The sequence below is a fragment of the Mustelus asterias genome, chromosome 24 (assembly GCF_964213995.1).
Source record: "Mustelus asterias chromosome 24, sMusAst1.hap1.1, whole genome shotgun sequence".
Taxonomy (NCBI): domain Eukaryota; kingdom Metazoa; phylum Chordata; class Chondrichthyes; order Carcharhiniformes; family Triakidae; genus Mustelus; species Mustelus asterias.
In genome coordinates, this window is record NC_135824.1 from 57,878,400 (window position 1) to 57,886,439 (window position 8,040).

Genomic DNA, 8,040 nt, shown 5'->3' on the forward strand with positions numbered 1-8,040 from the left:
GACTGTGGGAGGAAACCGGAGCACCCGGAGGAAACCCACGCAGACACTGGGAGAAGGTACAGTCTCCACACAGACAGTGACTGGAGCCAAGGTTTAAACTTTAAAAGGTTTACTCTTTATCGTCAAGCTATGAGCCCCTAGTTCCGGAGATATCGCAGTGTTGGGGGAGGCGGGGGCAGGGGGGGGGGGGGGTGGGGGCGGAGGCAGGGGGAGTGGGGGGGGGGCATTGCAGGAGATCTCAGTGATAAAGAGAAGTCTGAGGCCATGCAGAGATTTGTGAACAGGTCGGGGAGAAGTTTTAAATGGAGGTGTTCCTTAACTGGGGGCTACTGTAGGTCACCAAGCACATTGGGTTTTGCTGCGAGTTAGGATTCAGAGCGTCATTTTGGATCTGTTCAGCTGCAGAGAGGGTGGGTGGAGGGGGGGATGGGGAACAGTTAGAATAATCAAACTCTCGAGGCAACTACTAAAAAAAACGGCTCAAAATCGAGTTTCAGCAGCTGTGGGAACAGAGGCACTGTAAAGCACTAAGGAGAGGTTGGAGAAACTCGGTTCGTTCTCACTGGAACGACGGAGGTTGAGGGGCGACCTGATAGAGGTTGACAAGATTATGAGGGACATGGACAGAGTGGATAGTCAGATGCTCTTTCCTAGGGTGGAAAAGTCAAGTACTCGGGGACACAGGTTTAAGGTGCGTGGGGGAAAGTTTAGAGGAGATGTGCGAGGTAAGTGTTTTTTACACAGAGGGTGGTGAATGTCTGGGACGCGCTGCCCGGGGAGGTGGTGGGAGCGGGTACGATAGAGCGGGCAACTAGATGAATAGGATGGGCACAGTAAGAAGTCTCACAACGCCAGGTTAAAGTCCAACAGGTTTATTTGGAATCACGAGCTTTCGGAGCGCCGCTCCTTCATCACTCGCCTGATGAAGGAGCAGCGCTCCGAAAGCTCGTGATTCCAAATAAACCCGTTGGACTTTAACCTGGTGTTGTGAGACTTCTTACCGCCTCCAATCCAATGCCGGCATCTCCACATCATGGAGAGGATGGGAATGGAAGGATACGGACTCCGTAAGTGCGTGCGGTTTTAGTTTAGGCAGACATCATGATCGGGGCAGGCTTGGAGGGCCGAAGGGCCTGTTCCTGTGCTGGACTGTTCTCTGTTCTAAAGTTATAGTTAACGTGTTGCCAGAGCAAAATCTCCTCCAAATCTCCCTCTTACCCTCCCGCCAATTCCTGGCTTCGTTTGGACGTCCTTGTGTTATTTTGCAGGGTGTGGGTTTACAAGTTGCAGATAAAGCACGTGGATGCTAAGGGACAGAGTGGCTTTGAACCCTGTGTTGTTGTGATTGAGCCTGGATTGGAGAGAATGCGATCATTTCACCAGTGTTTTTGCCATTGTGTTGTGTGTGCCGTCACCTGCAATGTGGAACTGGTTTGTGTTTTGAACTGGCTTGCTGCTGTTAACTTGCCGGTATCTCTCTCTCTCTCTCGTAGGGCAGAATGAATTGGATATGTGTTTTTTTTAAAAGATTGATCGTAACATACCTGGCTCCCTCAGTCACTTCCCAATGGCAACGGGCTCTTGACATTGTTAATCCAGTCAGGCCTCCCTCTATCCCCCGGTTCCCAAATCTCTGTCCCTGTCTACAGGACCTGAGTGAAAGATTCCAGCTGTTCCCACCTTCCAAACATTTCCCCGACCCATCACCACGCCCTCACCTCGGATCCCCTGGAAAAACCTTTGATTCTTGTCTGAACTGCCTTGGATCCAGAGACTCCCTGTTGATCCGGAGATTCCCTGTGGATCCACAGATTACCTGTTCTGTGGATCCGGAGATTCCTGTCGATCCAGAGATTCCCCGCAGATCCGGGGATTTCCTGAGATCTGGAGATTCCCCGTAGATCCGGAGATTCCCTGTGGATCCGGAGATTCCCTGTAGATCCGGAGATTCCCTGTGGATCTAGAGATTCCCTGTGGATCTAGAGATTCCCTGTAGATCCGGAGATCCCCTGTGGATCCGGAGACTTTCTGTGGATCTGGGACTTCTCTGTGTATCTGGAGTCTCTCAGTGGATCCAGAGATTCCCTCTGGATCCGGAGATTCCCTGTAGATCTGGAGACTCTCTGCTGATCCAGAGATTCTGTGTAGATCTGGAGACTTTCTGTGGATCTGGAGACTTTCTGTGGATCTGGAGACTTTCCGTGGATCCAGAGATTCCCTGTGGATCCGGAGACTCGTATGGAGTCTCGAGCCTTCGGGCAATGTCCAGATGTTGAGTTTACTCAGGCAGCTGCAGAGGCCACTGGCTGCCCCTGTGAAGCACATCTGGATGTGGTTGTGACTTTCCCCTCAGTGAGTTGAGGCGAGCTTGGGGAGGAACAGTGGCCGATTTGGAACCTTCAGAGATGTTGCCTCAAAGGCTTATTTTGAGTTTTAAAAATTCTTTCATGGGATGCGGGTGTCGCTGACAAAGGCAGCATTTATTCCCCATCCGCAGAACCATAGAATCCCCACAGTGCACAAGGAGGCCAATCGGCCCATCAAGTCTGCCCTTGCTCTCCAAAGGAGGATCTTACCCAGGCCCCACCCTCTGCCCTATCCCCGTAACCCCAAGCATTTAGCATGACCAATCCCCTTAACCCGCACATCTTTGAACACTAAAGGGATATTTAGCATGGCCAATGCACCTAACCCGCACATCTTTGGACATTAAGGGACAATTTAGCACGGCCAATCCACCTAACCTGCGCATCTTTGGACACTAAGGGGCAATTTAGCATGGCCAATCCACCTAACCTGCGCATCTTTGGACATTAAGGGAGAATTTAGCATGGCCAATGCACCTAACCTGCGCATCTTTGGACATTAAGGGAGAATTTAGCATGGCCAATGCACCTAACCCGCACATCTTTGGACACTAAGGGGCAATTTAGCATGGCCAATCCACCTAACCTGCGCATCTTTGGACATTAAGGGAGAATTTAGCATGGCCAATCCACCTAACCTGCACATCTTTGGATACTAAGGGGCAATTTAGCATGGCCAATCCACCTAACCTGCGCATCTTTGGACATTAAGGGAGAATTTAGCATGGCCAATGCACCTAACCTGTACATCTTTGGACACTAAGGGGCAATTTAGCATGGCCAATCCACCTAACCTGCGCATCTTTGGACATTAAGGGAGAATTTAGCATGGCCAATGCACCTAACCTGTAAATCTTTGGACACTAAGGGGCAATTTAGCATGGCCAATCCACCTAACCTGCGCATCTTTGGACATTAAGGGAGAATTTAGCATGGCCAATCCACCTAACCTGCACATCTTTGGATACTAAGGGGCAATTTAGCATGGCCAATCCACCTAACCTGCGCATCTTTGGACATTAAGGGAGAATTTAGCATGGCCAATGCACCTAACCTGTACATCTTTGGACACTAAGGGGCAATTTAGCATGGCCAATCCACCTAACCTGCGCATCTTTGGACATTAAGGGAGAATTTAGCATGGCCAATGCACCTAACCTGTACATCTTTGGACACTAAGGGGCAATTTAGCATGGCCAATCCACCTAACCTACTCATCTTTGGAACTAAGGGGCAATTTAGCATGGCCAATCCACCCTAACCTGCGCACCTTTGGACATTAAGGGAGAATTAAGCATGGCCAATCCACCTAACCTGCACATCTTTGGAGTGTGGGAGGAAACCGGAGCACCCGGAGGAAACCCACGCAGACACGGGGAGAACGTGCAGACTCCACACAGACAGTGACCCGAGTCCGGAATCGAACCCGGGTCCCTGGCACTGTGAGGCAGCGGTGCTAACCACTGTGCCGCCGTGCTGCATCAGTGCCACAGGGAATACGAGTCCAGTGACAGTATCATTGTCTCCCACCTCTCTTTAGCAAATCTGAGCTCCGAGGAGGACAAAGCCACGTTTTCCGGATCTGAATTCAGGAACGGGGGCCCAGTTGTGAAAGACCTGGGGGCAAATCCTAGAGTCAGTTTGGGCGATTTCTCTGTGTTCAGAGGAGTGCAGAGAGCTGGGATCTCTCAATCCCACAATCCAGAGACAATCAGAGAGAGGACAGAGTCACTGCAGCTCAAATCTAGGCCAGGCTCACACAGGAAGTGAAGTAATTTAGGCCGATTCCAACGCAACTCCGAACAGACCCAAAAAATCCAGGAATGTTTGGGGAGAGGGAGCCGGGAAGGATGCCAGTGGAGTTCTTGGGACAGAAATAATTATATATTCAGCCAGGGACATGTAGAATTTGAACCCATGGGCAGCACGGTGGCACAGTGGTTGGCACTGCTGCCTCACAGCGCCAGGGACCCGGGTTCGATTCCCGGCTTGGGTTACTGTTTGTGTGGAGTTTGCACGTTTTTTCCATGTCTGCGTGGGTTTCCTCCGGGTGCTCCGGTTTCCTCCCACACTCAAAGGGGTGTGGGTTAGGTTGATTTCCCATTGCCTGGTCATGTTGGTGGAGGGATGATCTTTGCCCAGATCCCATCTCGAGGAACCCCTGAGTCTTTCTGAAAGATGTAGCGGAATCTCACACATGCAACAAAGCTCACTGTAAATCCAAAAAGGAACTGTAGGGAACGAAGAGATAGAAATATAGAAACTAGAAGCAGGAGGAGGCCATTCGGCCCTTCAAGCCTGCTGCACCATTCATTTCGATCATGGCTGGTCATCAAATTCAATATCCTGATCCCCCCCTTCCCCCCATATCCCTCGATCCCTTTAGCCCCAAGAGCGAAATCTAATTTCTTCTTGAAATCACACAACATTTTGACCTCAACTACTTTCTGTGGGAGTGAATTCCACACATTCACCACCCTCTGGGTGAAGAAATTTCTCCTCACCTCAGTTCTAAAAGGTTTACCCCTTATCCTCAAACTATGATCCCTAGTTCTGGACTCCTCCTACCATCAGGAACATTCTTTCTGAATCTACCCTGTCTAACCCTGTTAGAATTTTATAAGTTTCTATGAGATCCCCTCTCAGTCTTCTATACTCCAGTGAATATAATCCTAACTGATTTAGTCTCTCCTCATGTGACAGACCTGCCATCCCAGGAATCAGCCTGGTAAACCTTCGCTGTACTCTCTCAATAGCAAGGACATCCTTCCTCAGATAAGGAGACCAGAACAGCACACAATACTCCAGGTGTGGCCTCACCAACGCCCTACACAATTGCAGCAAAACATCCCTATCCCTATACTCAAATCCTCTTGCTATAGAAACATAGAACAGTACAGCACAGAACAGGCCCTTCGGCCCACGATGTTGTGCCGAGCTTTATCTGAAACCAAGATCAAGCTATCCCACTCCCCATCATCCTGGTGCGCTCCATGTGCCTATCCAATAACCGCTTAAATGTTCCTAAAGTGTCTGACTCCACTATCACTGCAGGCAGTCCATTCCACACCCCAACCACTCTCTGCGTAAAGAACCTACCTCGGACATCCTTCCTATATCTCCCACCATGAACCCTATAGTTATGCCCCCTTGTAATAGCTCCATCCACCCGAGGAAATAGTCTTTGAACGTTCACTCTATCTATCCCCTTCATCATTTTATGAACCTCTGGCTATGAAGGCCAACATACCATTTGCCTTCTTGACTGCCTGCTGTACCTGCGCGCTTACTCTCAGCGACTGATGCACGAGGACACCAAGGTCTCGCTGAGTATCCGCCTCTCTCAATTCACAGCCCCTTCTGCAAACCCAGTTCTGCTGCAGAATCATACGGGCTTTGGACGGTAACTCCAGCGTTCCTCTCTCGGCAGACGCTGCCAGACTTGCTGAGTTTTGTTTTTTCCCCCCCGGTCCTTTCCTGGTTTTCATTTCAGACTTCCAGCGTTTGACTTTCGCTGAAGGGACGTTGACGGGGTTGACGGAGCCTGCGGGAGAGATGCGGACAATTTAACAGCAAATTTAAAAAGAAAACATTTTCAGAGAAAAACAGAGTAAATAATTGCTGTAAAAAAAAATGTTAATGTTGTAAAACCGATTGCAACCTTGTGAAAGGAAAACAAAATGTAAAGTTTTTAGACATGAAATTATCGCTTTATTTTTCTTGTTTGATACGCTCCAGTACTGAAGCTGCAAAGTGTTAGCGGCGTCTCAGCGTAGGATATCTAGTCGTGACTGTGGGAGTGAACTGGGGTTCCAGGACCTGCGTTCTGGGGACAGTGAACAAGATGGTGTGGTAGCAAAGATGGATGACTTCTCTGGGGGTAAATGGCTTCATTCTTGGGCAAGGGCTATCTCTGATGTCAGAAATGTTGGTCACCCGGTCTCGAGAACCTCCCTCGCACCCCATGCTTGACCAGCTTGAGGTGCGTGTGCCCGTCTGAGGGAGGAGGGGTGGGCCGCAGGAGAGGCTGACACTCCCAGTCCCCCACTGCAATGCCAGTCTAAGGCCTTCCCGGGGGTAGCGGGGTTACGGGCAAAAGCTCGCCACCCTTGGCGGCTGGTGAAGGAGCAGCGGTGGTCAGACGACGTGGTTTGGTGGTGAATTCCCAGTGTCCGAGCACCAGTCTCACCTGTCCAGAGGTGTTCCTTTCTCAATAATGTTCTCAGACACTAAAGCACAAAGTTGAAAGGACTATTTTCCCCTCTGTTTTCACTCACCCACTGATTTATGGCCATTATCCAGATTTAGTAATAATCCTTAAAGCCACTGGAGACCCAATGGTGTCACTCCCAGAGCACTCTCTACGGAAACCTGAACGCATGAAGCGTCAGAGGTCAAAGGGCAGGCGAAGCCAAACAAGATTCCACGCATTTTTTTAAAAACCTCCAGAGGTTTGATCAGATGACGGAGAGAGGCCATTCAGCCCATTCTGCGTCATTCCAGCAGGGAAGAGATGAGGAGGGTAGATGATCTCAGGATAAGAGAGGGGGGGCGGGGGGTAGGGTCGACCCTTGAGGACTGAGATGAGGAGAGATTTTTTCACTCAAGGCGTTTGGTGTTCTCCATTCCAGTGAGGGATGTGGAAGCTCAGTTGTTGAGGCCGAGATTGATAGACTTTTGGACACTTAAGAGAATGAAGGGGTAAAAGAGAAAATGCTGGAAAATCTCAGCAGGTCCGGCAGCATCTGGAAGGAGAGAAAGGAGCTGACGTCCAGTTAACCCTTTGTCAAACCTCTGGACTGGAAACGTCACATCTTTTCTCTCCTTACAGATGCTGCCAGACCTGCTGAGATTTTCCAGCATTTTCTCTATTGGTTTCAGATTCCAGCATCCGCACTAATTTGCTATTAATCCAGGGATAAGGGTTGTGACCAGGAATGTAAAGTTGCAATAGACCATTAAATTACGTATTGAATAGTAGAGCAGGTCCGAGGGGCCAAATGGCCTACTCCTGTTCCAATTCCCTGCCAGAACGAGGACACAAGAACTTTTATTATTGAGGAGAATCTTGTTAGATCCAACGATGGCTTTCTCTGATAGGTCATCCGTCGAGCTCCTCACCACATAAAAGGCCTAGTGTTATTATCGCTAGACTATTAATCCAGAAACTCAGCTAATGCTCTGGGGGACCCGGGTTCGAATCCCGCCACGGCAGATAGTGGAATTTGAATTCAACAAAAAATATCTGGAATTAAGATGACCATTGTCGGAAAAACCCATCTGGTTCACTAATGTCCCTTTAGGGAAGGAAATCTGCCGTCCTTACCTGGTCTGGCCTACATGTGACTCCAGAGCCACAGCAATGCGGTTGACTCTCAACTGCCCTCCAAGGGCAACTAGGGATGGGCAATAAATGCTGGCCCAGCCAGCGACGCCCATGTCCCACAAATTAATTAAAAAAACACTTTGGCAAATTTGTAAAGGGGCAGATACCAGAATCCCTGACAACTTGAAGGTCAAATAGATTTCTCGGGGGGAGATAGGAAGCGGGAGCTGTTCCCGAGGCTAATCAATGCACACTCGGAGTCCCCATCAGCCAGAGTGGGGAAATGGGCCTCCAAAGCCGACTAAACTGGGAGTAATCCACATGTCCCGCCTCGGACAGGGGTCCGTT